The sequence below is a fragment of the Squalius cephalus genome (genome assembly GCF_949319135.1).
Source record: "Squalius cephalus genome assembly, chromosome: 10".
In the NCBI taxonomy this organism is placed as follows: Eukaryota; Metazoa; Chordata; class Actinopteri; order Cypriniformes; family Leuciscidae; genus Squalius; species Squalius cephalus.
In genome coordinates this window covers 34,139,887-34,152,187 of record NC_137131.1, presented here as the reverse complement: position 1 = coordinate 34,152,187, position 12,301 = coordinate 34,139,887, and positions in this window count along the sequence as shown.

Here is a 12,301-nt window from a genome sequence, read left to right as displayed (position 1 = left end):
TTACAACTTCCTCTGCTTGTAACAACTCTTTCACTGTACGAGGCTTAGCACAATAGTGCCACAATCTGCAGGCTCTTTCTCTATCATCAGACGACTTGTAAGTCTGGGCGACATGTACAGTGTTGGGGAGTAACGGAATACATGTACCGGCGTTACGTATTCAGAATACAAATTATGAGTAACTGTATTCTGTTACAGTTACCATTTAAATAGTTGGTGTTTAGAATACAGTTACATTGTTGAAATCAATGGATTACATGACGATACTTCTCTGTTTCACGAGTTTATTCACTCTCTAAATAAATTAAGTCAACTCCATGCATTTCCCAGAAGCCCCAATATGAAAACAAAAAAATGCGCAGTTTGCGTGACCAGTCACAATGGAGTCGGAAGAGGAGCAGCGGGAGCTAGAGGTAGAGATGGAGCCGGAACAACAGAGCAGGGCAAGAATGCGTTTCTATCTTGGAAATTCAAACAGCATTTCACATTAAAGAAAGAGCACGAAATATAACTGCAGTGCAACCTCTGCTTGCCAGCAACCAACCTCCTATCAGCATCCAACTCTACTTTCAACCTGAAGAAGCATCTTAAAGTAGGCCTACGTTTTTGTTTTTTTCAAATATGTGCAGTCAAAACTTGAAATATAAATTCTCAGAAAATGCATTAATACCAATAGTGAAACGTCTGTATATATCCATACTCCCTTAATAAAGGAGTCCAGACATTAGAAAAATATCGGTCTACATGCGTTTTATATTTAATATGAGGGAAATAAAACATGCGTGACACAAAAAATCGTAAACTTTTAGGAGCCAATCTGTGAATTACACTGCGCAAAAAAAGTAATACTACTTACCGGATGAAGAAGGGTTGGCTCTCCACAGAACATAAAATATTTATTTTATTTTATTTTTCGTATTTGCATTTATGAGGAAAAAAAACAATGTTACGGTCGTGACAGTTCTCCGTTACGGACGTGAGCGCTCTGAAAGTGGCACTAAAAGACTGCTTTAAAACTTTCACAGAGACCTCAAACAGAGAGCACAAAGCCTTTCTTTAAAGTGAATTTCGTTTTGTATAATTGTATCTTAATTTTAATCAATGTTTCATCAACCAATTGCCTGGATTTAAGTAAATATAGCAGACAATAATCAGGACACAGAGGCGCCAGTGCGCAATACAGCGCGTGAACTGGAGCTGGTCTCAACGCCCGTTTCACACATACTCTGTTTGCAGTGTGTATGCGGTGCGTTTTTTTCTTTTTTCGTACCAATGTTAACAGGTTAGAGCTTTCACACTGCGGTCCGTTTATCCGTCCCATTTGCAGTGCGTATACAGCAGTGCAGCGATCGTTTCCGCACCGAGTCTATTTCTGCTGTGCCGCAAACGCTGAATTAAAGTGACAGCGCATGGTTCGTGGTCAAAATGGACACAGATTGAGCTGAAAATGTAGTCATTTCACCATAAATGCATTTAATTAAATAAAATGTAGTAATACAATCATAAATGTATTTCATTAAAAAGGCCTACTGCTTTTTTTTTCACAGTCATCTTTTTACTTTAAGACCGGGGTAAAACAATGAAAACTAGGCCTACAGTTTACTTTAACAAGGCGAAATAATGAACAACACTCGTCTGATTCGTGGAGGTTGAAAAACAAGTTATTTGTGGCATGCAAGATTTAGCCTATTGTATTCAAATTTAAATGCAAAAGAAAAGGCATGAGAGTCGGCTGTTTTTGTCAATTTTAAGTTTAAATTTAAAATGTTTGCGATTTTAATAGCCTTCATATTAAATATGTTATCACTTGCTTGAACAACTTAATCTATATAGAAGTAATGCATTGATTAATACGTTGTTTAAATTGTTTAAACTTGAATACGTCTATTAAAGAGTGTATAGGCCTTTGTGTAGGCTACAAAGAAAATTGCACCGGTGACAAAACTTTTTTTAAATAAAAGTTGCTGAAAACTTCTGGATTTGAAATACAAATATTGTGTACTGTATGTGTTTGTGGTATCAGTGGATCAGTTACGCACTGCAAACGCATGTGAAAGCACTATAGCGCGTGCTGCTCTCCTGTACCACATACACACCGCAACACGCAGCGCATACGCACTGCACACGGAGTATGTGTGAAACGGGCGCTCAGCGTATAAGGTAGTAGGCCCTACTTGCCTCACAGACATGTCTACTTTTAAACAGAACAATTCAACATGAAAGAACTGCTCTCTGCATATGTAATCCGTATGAAATGTGCATTTCTCTCTGGCGCGTTCCCTAGGCTACTGCGAAGATCGCGAGTCAGCATCGTCAACTTCATCTTTGTAGCCGACACTGACAAAGAAAACACTTGTTTATTAATAAACAATTAAAATATCTGCTTTCTATATTTGACATATTCATAATTATTACTTTTGCCAGTTGTTTGTGACAGCTTTTAGGTGCTTTATTGGCATACGCGTCACCACTGCATCACCGCACCCCCACCCCACAAGAATAGGCCTGTTTATTAAGCAGGATTTGATGTCCGATACTTATAAAATGCAATTCAATGTGGAAGTAATCAAAGTATTCAGAATACGTTACTCAGATTGAGTAACATAAAGGAATACGTTACAAATTACATTTTTGGGCATGTATTCTGTATTCTGTAACGGAATACATTTTGAAAGTATCCTTCCCAACACTGGACATGTATGAGAAAAGCTATGGCTCTGACTAATGACCTCCAAGAAGAGAATCACTCGAATCGTTGACATTCAAGATGAAAATTATCGGATACAGTAGTAGCAAGAGGACGAACTTCTGTATCCAACTCTGGCCCGAGGAGGTCAAATTCCTTCTCTAGAGACAGATTCTGATCCATTTGCGACAGGAAGGTAGGTCCTGTAAGCCAGGTGGTGGTGCCCAACGGAGCTGCTGGAACGGAGCGGGTGGCGTGGTCTGCAGGGTTATGCTTAGTAGACACATAGTGCCACTCCATTGGGCTTGACACTCTGTGGATACGCTGCACTCTGTTGGCTAGGTATACGTAGAAACGCCTTGTCTGGTTATAGATGTACCCCAGAACGACTCTACTATCCGTGTAAAACTCCATAGCATCTAGAGTGAAGTCCAGCTCGTTTGTGATTGTCTCTGCTATCTCTGCAGCTAAAACTGCAGCTCCTAGTTCCAGCATGGGAATGGTATGAGCAGCTTGAGAAGCTAATTTCACCTTCCCTAAGACGAACCCAGTGTGACAAGCTCCTTCGCCATTGATGACACGAAGATATGCCACTGCTGTAATTGCACTGACAGAAGCATCAGAGAAAATGTGGAGTTCCTTCCTCAGAGCTGTAGAGAGAGTAGTATAAACATATGTTCTAGGAATCTCCAGCTGTTTGAGATCTTGTAGGGATTTCCTCCATGCATTCCATGCTTCTTCCTTATCTTCAGGGAGAGGAGAGTCCCAGTCAAAAACCTCACCTGAGAGTTTTCGTAGTAGGAATTTCCCTTCAATGATGATAGGGGCAACGAAGTGGGTCGAAGAGACTGTTGACAGTAGCCAGTATCCCTCTGCGAGTAAAGGGCTTCTTAGTGTCGGTTATATGGAGGTGAATGTGTCCCTCCTCATATCCCAGCTAAGTCCGAGACTACGTTAGATGGGAGTAGGGTCAACTTCCAAGTTGAGATCTTTGAGTTCTCCCAACCACTTCGACAGAAGGTCTAACTGCTCAGCAGCTGACAGGTGCAAACCTTCAATTGCGTTGACGAAAGATGACTTCCACGCCCAATAATTCTCAGGACGATCGTCAAACTTGAAGAGACCTAAGTTAACAAGCTCTCTGCATGCTAAGTACCTGGCGACCTCACTCACATTAGTGTTGTTGTTTAACGATGGTTGTGGTGTTGTCTCATATGGAGAAGAAGTGAATGGCGGAACTTGGTATTTATGACAAGTTGTTTGCACTGACTTCTGAGGATGCTGCCTTATACTCTCAGTATCAGGTTTATTGTTGGAATCTCAGACATCCCAAGATGCTAAGCGATGCTGCCTTGGGGGTGTCTCGGGCCCCAACACATGGACAATGGGCTTTAGATGTGGTTGACATGGTTCATCTCCAGCAGGAGACAATAACCTCAGTTGAGACTGATTCATGACGTAATCACGAGTGCAATCAGAAACTTCTCTCACATCAGAAATACTTTCTCCGAGCTCACTATCTGCTGCTGCCTCCAAAACCTTTGCCTCAGCGATGGCTGTTGCCACCTCACTTTCATGCTTTATAGCTGACAGAGACGCTTCCATGCGTGCCTCTGTAACTTTCAGTTGAGCCTTCTCAATCAAGATTTCAGATTATTTTTTAAGGAATTCAGTCCTGGCCCGTGCAGTAGAGATACGCGGATGGGCTATTATTTCATCCGCAACCGCATCACAAAACTCATCATCCGTCCGCCATCCATTCGCACCAACGTTTTTGACCAATTTTCAAAACCGCACCCGCCCGCCATCCGCTGATTGGTGTATACATATATTTTTCATTTGATTGGTTCAACCGCCCGCCACCGGCCCGAATTTAATTAAAATATAAATTTTCGTCACGTCATCCGCCCGATCCGCGGTTTATCCGCGGAGTCCGCGGCTGTAACCGCCAACCGCGCATCTCTACCGTGCAGCTTCCAGTTAAGCGCGAGCCCTGGCAGCAGCTATGCTAGCCGATGAGCTTCTAGATCTATTAGTCGAAGCAGAGGCTACAAGGAAACAGAGAGATGACTTGTTGGCCAACCGCATGGAAAGAATGCGGTTATTTCCTGGTTAACCTCTAACCCAAGAGTCACATGATCTAAACCAACAACTTAGAAAACAGTTTACAGTCATCAATACTGCCAAACTGCCACAAGATGGTGCTAAGAAATAAAAAACAAATGTGTGCCATGACACGCATACCAATCCAATAACTAAGCTATAAAAAAAAAAAAAAAAAAATCCCGTTATGTCTATTCCAGGGCTATAGATACTTTGGAGCGCCTCCGGAGAATAAAATACCTCAACAGAGACACCATAATCCATGGTTACGGTCATTTTGAGGCCTTGACAGAGACCGAATACTTGCATTCTTGTGTTAACTGTGACTACCATCCTCCCGTGGTCATCATGGACTTGCACAAGAAGGGTGTTTCATGTCAAGTAAGAGTTTGTTTTCTGTAATATAGTAACCAGTGTAATGAAATGTAAAAGTAATTTTCTTGAAATACTATCTATCCGCCCGTACAAACGAACAACCGACTATCTATCTGTCTGTCTGACTATCTATCTGTCTGTCTGTCTCACTTTTTTGTTTTTTTGTAAGTGAGTGACCTCAAAGAGCCTCCACCTGATTTTAGAGGGGAAGTTGACATTGAGGATTTCTGGAAATCAGTAAATCTTGAGATGATTGCTTTTTTTTTAAGTGTTTTTTTCTTACTTTTTTCTCTCTTTTAACCAACAATAAATGTATCTTTGTTGGTGTCTCTTTTGGGAATGATTTATTTAATTTTAATCTAATTATTTTTCCTCTGAAATATGTCTCAGTTTTCATATTATGTAGACTAATAAAAGTGTGCATGTGCATCAGGCTGGGCCAAAAATCCATTTGCTGTGCAACCTAGCTATGAAAGATGGGCTCCATGGATAGGAAGCAAGACTAGGAAGGATAACACTGTATTAAATACAGAATACACTAAAGTTGTTACAACAAAGATCACATCAGCTGAAGCTCAAATGATGAATGTGTCAGAAGACAGTCTTGTGGATGAGCTGATGAAGCATAAGGTAGAAATCTTCATAAAAATTCAACTTCAGTTGAATCGTGATCTTTGAGACAAAAGGATTGTTCTGCCAATGTGCTTGCATTATTTAATAGGTCGGTGTTGTCCGAAATCTATGCAAGGCCTGTAATATTGACTCTGAAGGTTCTCACATGGATCTAGTTTAAGATTAAGAGCGGAGATGCAGAACAGGCAGTCAAATGGCAAAATGTTCCAGAAAATCTGGGGAGCATCAGGTGGGCATATTACTTTAATGAGATGATAATTGAGAGACGATCATTTTACATGTCCTTATTCAGTTTTTATTATGGCTTTTCCAAGTGGCTGTTATTCTATGCCCACATGGTGTGGTGTATAGTATAAAGTTCAATTTGAGAGCCGAGAGTCCTAGAGATTTTGTGGACCTGTTGTTGTCATGGAAGCACATTCCTAATGTTTAGTTTTCTATGACTTTGCGTGAGGCTTGGCCACACATGGCAAAATGCAAGTACCCACTGCTATTCCATTTCAACCTCATGAAGGGAGACTAGCTGTTTGAATATCAAATGCCATCCCATCACTGGATCATCTGAGCACTATGTGTTAAATGAGAAAACTTCATGAATCGAACACAAAAGACCCCCAGGAAGTACTCAGAAGAATAAGCCTGGTCCCAGAGCTAAAAGGTTGGCTAAATAGTCAAATAGCAGAACAGTTTTTGGCAAGCTTGCGAAAAAGCAACTATTTCCTCAACAACATGGCACCATCAACACCTTTATGATGCACAACATCATTCATCATAAGAACACATCCACAAACCAGAAGCCTCTGGAAGTACAGCTGCAACGTGGTCACAGACCTCATGGAATTGAAGATATCATCCTGTCTGACTTAGGACAAGCTATTCTAGCTCAGTAGCCAATGCTGCACTGCTTTCTTTAATAAACCATGATATTTTGAGTAACTTTACAATATTAACCTTGTTTTACCCTGCTCAGCCCCACAAGCCAGTGAAAGAGAAACTGTTTTTTTTTTTCTCCTTGTGACTTTCAATGTTTTTTGCCTTTATGCTAATACTGTTTTTTTTTGTTTTTTTTTGTTTTTTTTTTAAACATATGCAGAAGACTGTGGACTTCAATGTGAAGCAAGTGTGAAAATAAGCATCATGGACTTTGGGAAATCATCCAGCTCAAAAAGAACTAGTTAGTTTTAATAAATCATTAATACAGTTCTGTTTAACTGTGGGATTTTGAATGTTGAAACCTTTTTTTGTTGTTTATAGCTAAACTACATACTGGACATTGAGAGACCAGGAAAGTAACTGATCGTTCGAAGAACGAACACTGTCCTAAACCGTACTGACTTTTGGACACTGGGCTTTAACAGAGACATGGAAGAAGTTGCTTTACATTGCTTTATATATTTGTTGTTACATGGATTTCTAATTAATATTGTAATTATATACTTTTTTTTTCAGATTGGAAATGGTTGTTTTCAGTTGATTGAAAGCATTGCACGCTCAAAGGTATTTTAATTATATATTTAGTTACTTAGAAATACCTACAAGTTGTACAATATTCATTTTATACAATTTTACAATAGTTGAGTTGACAGTACGTATTTTGAATGGCACCTTCTACACACAATACCCTGCAGGGCAAGAACATTTATGTAGCAAATCTTTATATTGTACCAACATGGCTGCCACCAAACAACTGTGATCCATTTGTGAGTCTACCTGAACTAAAACTTTCGGTTACACTTTATTTTAAGGTGTCATTGTTACAGTGTAATTATATATTTAAGTACTGAGTAATAGTAATTAACTACATGTACTTACTATAGGGTTAGAGTAGGATTAGGATTAGGTTGAGGGTTAGTTGCATGTAATTATGCATAATTTACTGTTATTACTATGGTAAGTACATGTAACATATGTAACAAGGACACTGTAAAATAAAGTGTTACCAAACTTTCTAATTCATGTCAGAATGATGCTCACTTGAAAGATGCCCTTGTGATTCCGATTTGGACACCAGTTGTGTGTACGAATTCACACTGCATTTAGTGAATATTTTAAAATAAATGTCGTCTTTGCATGACCGTAGTGCTTTGATTTCAGTGTATGTATAACTGCAGCAAGTACCAAATAGATGTAAATGTGCACATAAAAAAAATAAATAAAAATGTTGTTTTTGTAGAATGTGAAAATACAAAAAAAAAAAAGTAATTTGTGCTGTTAATAATGTTATTTAAGGAAAAAACAATACTGTACTTTTCTTTAGGTTTTGAAGCCAGCCCAGAAAGTAATTCTCTTTTTAGACTCTAAATGTTCTGAGACACCACTCGGATTTGGTAACCAGAGATACAAAGCTCTGTTGAGGTCTTTGGAGAAATTTACTTAAAATGCGTGGCTGCGCTTTTGTTCAGAGAAGGTCACGTTCATATGACCTGTCTCTACACTGCAAGATCATCTTATTTCAGGGACTGTTCAGTAAGAGCTGTTTTTTCAAATGTATAAAGGTTTGTACTTGTTCTAATGTACTTCAGGTTTCTCAGACATTTTTTGCATTAGTGATGATTTCAGATTTAAACATCTTTATTTCACTGTGTGACAGCTTATGGGTCTGAGAAATCTGTGTGATCTGACAATGCTTGCATGTTCAGTTGTTCACTAATAATCACAGTTTTGTGACTTATTTCATGAAGTTCATGTTATTGTATGTATTGTTCAGGTGTTGTTTTCCAATATTATGCATGAAGGTTTGTTCTCATTGTGTTCTTGAAGGGGTTTCTCAGAGGTTACTGAGAGTACTACACTAAACAAAAATAACTCATTGGACAAACTCAATTTAATTGAGGGCAGGATTTCCATCCAATAAATATGTGTGTAGCCCCAACTCAAACTATGTTTTCGTGTACTTTTTTCCACCCGCAGTGCTTAATGTCATATGGTGATTGTGAAACACGGAACACCTCTCTTCATGATTTTATGGTGAAATGTCTTATTTGATCAAGAACAATGCACTGTGGCGATCGCAAGCCTCCAATTCATTTTATGACGGATATATCAATCCAGCTAGCAAGCCAATTAGTTAAGAACCAATTTTGCACAGTAACAGTCAAATTCTGAATCGTTAGACTGGTCTAACACAGAATTTGCACGTTGCGTGAGTAGGTTAAGCTATCGAAGGGACACTTAGTTAGAACAATTCACCTCGCATAACTTTCAGTGCTGTTGCATATTTCACTCAAAATTATGATATAAGTTACACATTCTCTTACAGTGAGGTAAATTCTTTATTACAAATACTAAAACAAGATAATACTTACCAATAACGAATACAACGTAGCAGTCCTTGCGGCAGCAGACGAGAAAATGGCGGCCACACACACACTCTCTGAGCATGTTCTTCTCTGAGCTTGTCTTGCACATGCGCAAATGGCGCGCTCCGAAACCAAATTAATTTGAGTTAACCAAATTAAAATAAATCTCATAGATGACACTATTTATACATTTTACTTTAGACGTATTACATACAGTATATGTATTATTCCTAATTAGATATATTTAAATAAAGTGAACACAATTTAAATGTGTCATACCTAAGAAGGCCTTGAATTATTTTTATGAGTGAGGGGATCTGATTCGAGCTCTTGTTTTGTAATCAATATCATGCTAATGTTACACATAGTTGCAGGCCATATTTAAAAATGTATGGATCCCCTAGCTCTTTCACTTAACCCAGTTTGAGAAACTGTTCTATAGATTTAAATGTGCATGAACGTTATTAAGCAAAAATATTTTATTAAGCTGATGTTAAAAAGAACACAATCTGTTATCAACAGGGATATTGCGAACAGGATAATGCCTGGGAAATGGGCTGAAAAGACAGGCCTTGATTTAGAGGTAAATTTGATCAAGTCTCAAAGTGTTACTTATTGAAATGTCACTAATGTATTTTGCTATATTAAAGGGGTTTCCAGGGCAACCATATGGTAATGACTGCGGTGTCTTCATGTTAATGGTAAGATTGTTATTTGTATGTCCATCATCTGGTTGTTTTTAATTTTCCTTTGCCTCATCATGGTTTTTTCCCCCCTGTATAGTCTGCATTTTACCTGGTGATGGATTCCTCATTTGACTACACAATTGTGAGTAGGTACTTGTTTACAATAATGTTGAGTCAGTGTGATTTTAAAATGCAAAGGGGTAATAATTACTTGAATCATGTTTTGTGCAGCTGGACATGCCAGAACTGTGGAAATGGTGGTGTGTGATGTTGATGGAGAACTATGGTCTGGATAGGTAGCCTACAGAATATTTTTTTTTTTAATAAACAAATAAATAATGGAAAAATGTGTAATATTGTCATGCTTTACAGCCATGGAAATGTTTTTGCACACTTCTGAGGAGTCTAAAGCCTTCCTTGAGGGGTGATCGACAGCCCGTTTTTAGGCTAAAGAAAAGGAAGTTGGAGGGGACCTTTCAGGTGAAAGCATAGGGGATATGACAACACGATCTCATGAAAGTGCGTATCTATAGCACGAATGATATTTCTCGTATCATTTATACGCCAAAAAGAGTTTTTGCGTTCAAATGATACGAACTAACCCTTGGGTAGGATTAGGGGTGAGGAGGGCGTGCGTATTACACGCCATAAAGTGCGTATCATATGCACGCGAAAACTGCGTATCTGTACGCAAAAACTCGTTTTGGCGTATTTATGATACGAGAAATATCATTCGTGCTATAGATACGAACTTTCATGAGATATGACAATTAAAATGTCATATTAGCCTACCTTGTGAATGTTTGATTTGCTGTGGTGTCAGAGCCACAATATCGGGTTCAGGAATTATCATCACAGGTATATGTACTGTGTAGTTGGATCAGTCAAGTGTGCTGCTTAGTTCTGTTCAGTTGCCCAAAGTAGCCTACTACTCTATGGAGGAACAAGACGTTGCGGAAGCCATGGACAGATTAGAGAAGGCTGAGTTTCCAGAGGACAGAATCGATGCTCTGGAACGCTTCTGCTTCATATTTTCTGAAATGAATGACATGCAAATGTTCCTTGAACATGTAGTTGATGTCATGAAACAGCGAATGTTTTGGAATGTTGGAGCTCTAAAAAGTCACAGATGTCGCAAATTCGTGCCACGACTGATGTGAATGGTTTTGAAGCGATCACAACACAAGATTAGAGAGCACTAATTGTTCTTCACGCGCACAGCAACTTTAAAACGGTTAAAACAAAAGGCTCAATAAACGATTGCATAGATAGATACACTACGCATCGATCTATGTCTTTCCTTTGTGCTTTGAACTTTTCAATGCGAACTCTAAGAGCTGCGCGGAGTGCGCGCTGTGACTTGCTTCAAGCGCATCATTCTGCGCACAGGGTGCGCATGCGCTTTGTGCCGAACTGTATTGGAGTCTTTCATATCATAATACTTTTGCGAAATGAAAGATTATGAATAGCCTTTCTTGTTCTGTCCTATCTTTCACGTTGCTGCCTCATTAAACAGCTGAGCATTTAAAAAATGTCTTAATTTTATAGTAGCCTAGGCATAGGCTATAAAATAATTGATCTTTTTGATTTTTATCTTGTTTTCATGAATGTATTTTACAACAATACAAAGAGCAATGTGTAACTTTTACCAGTGCTACACTTATTGTCTCTTATTTGTTCCCCACTAAATGTTTTTTTTTTCACTAAATGTTCAGATTTTATACAAATGTGCACTTGTGATTTTTCTAGACTAAATTTTACTGCTGAATTATCCACTAATTAGTTTATAATAGCATTTTTGTAATAGATTATGATCAGATATTTTTTTGATTTGTAGTTTTTCAGTATAATGAAGTTGGGATCAATATCCCGTGTTGTCTGTATTAAGTAGATTGTGTTTCACACAAAAGAGTGATTATCAGTTCAACACACAGATTATAGAAATTATACTTGATTTAAAAAATAAAATTAAAACTGAGCTGTATAGTACCTATCGTATCAGTTGACACTCAGAATTTTTGGTATCGGATTGGTTCTTAAAAAAAAAATAATTTGCTGCATCTACTTATCAATAACAAATATTCTCTGTTTATGTACTCCGTATGGAACCACCGAGAGGTACAGTTTCTCAATATTTGCTCATTATTTTTTAAATATAGCCTATATGCCTTTGAAACACAAATCGTCCACATGAGGCACGCAAACCTGTAAAAGCTGCAATCACCTTAAAACAAAACATCAAACTGATGTTTGATCTTTCCTCTGCTTTTCATAGATTTTGCTTTGGGCGTAATTTTTGGGCATAATGTGCTAAATAATAATGTTTCATGGTGAGCGCATTTACATGCACTCTCATGATGCGATAATAATGTAATTTTGGCAATATTGCGATTAAACTTTCTCATGTAAGCGCAATACTTGAGCGGCTCGATCGTACAGTAAATGGTCTCTGCAAGCCAGCAAGTTTGAGTCACTACTAAAATAAAAATAGAAATAAAAATAATAGCATAATCCATCCA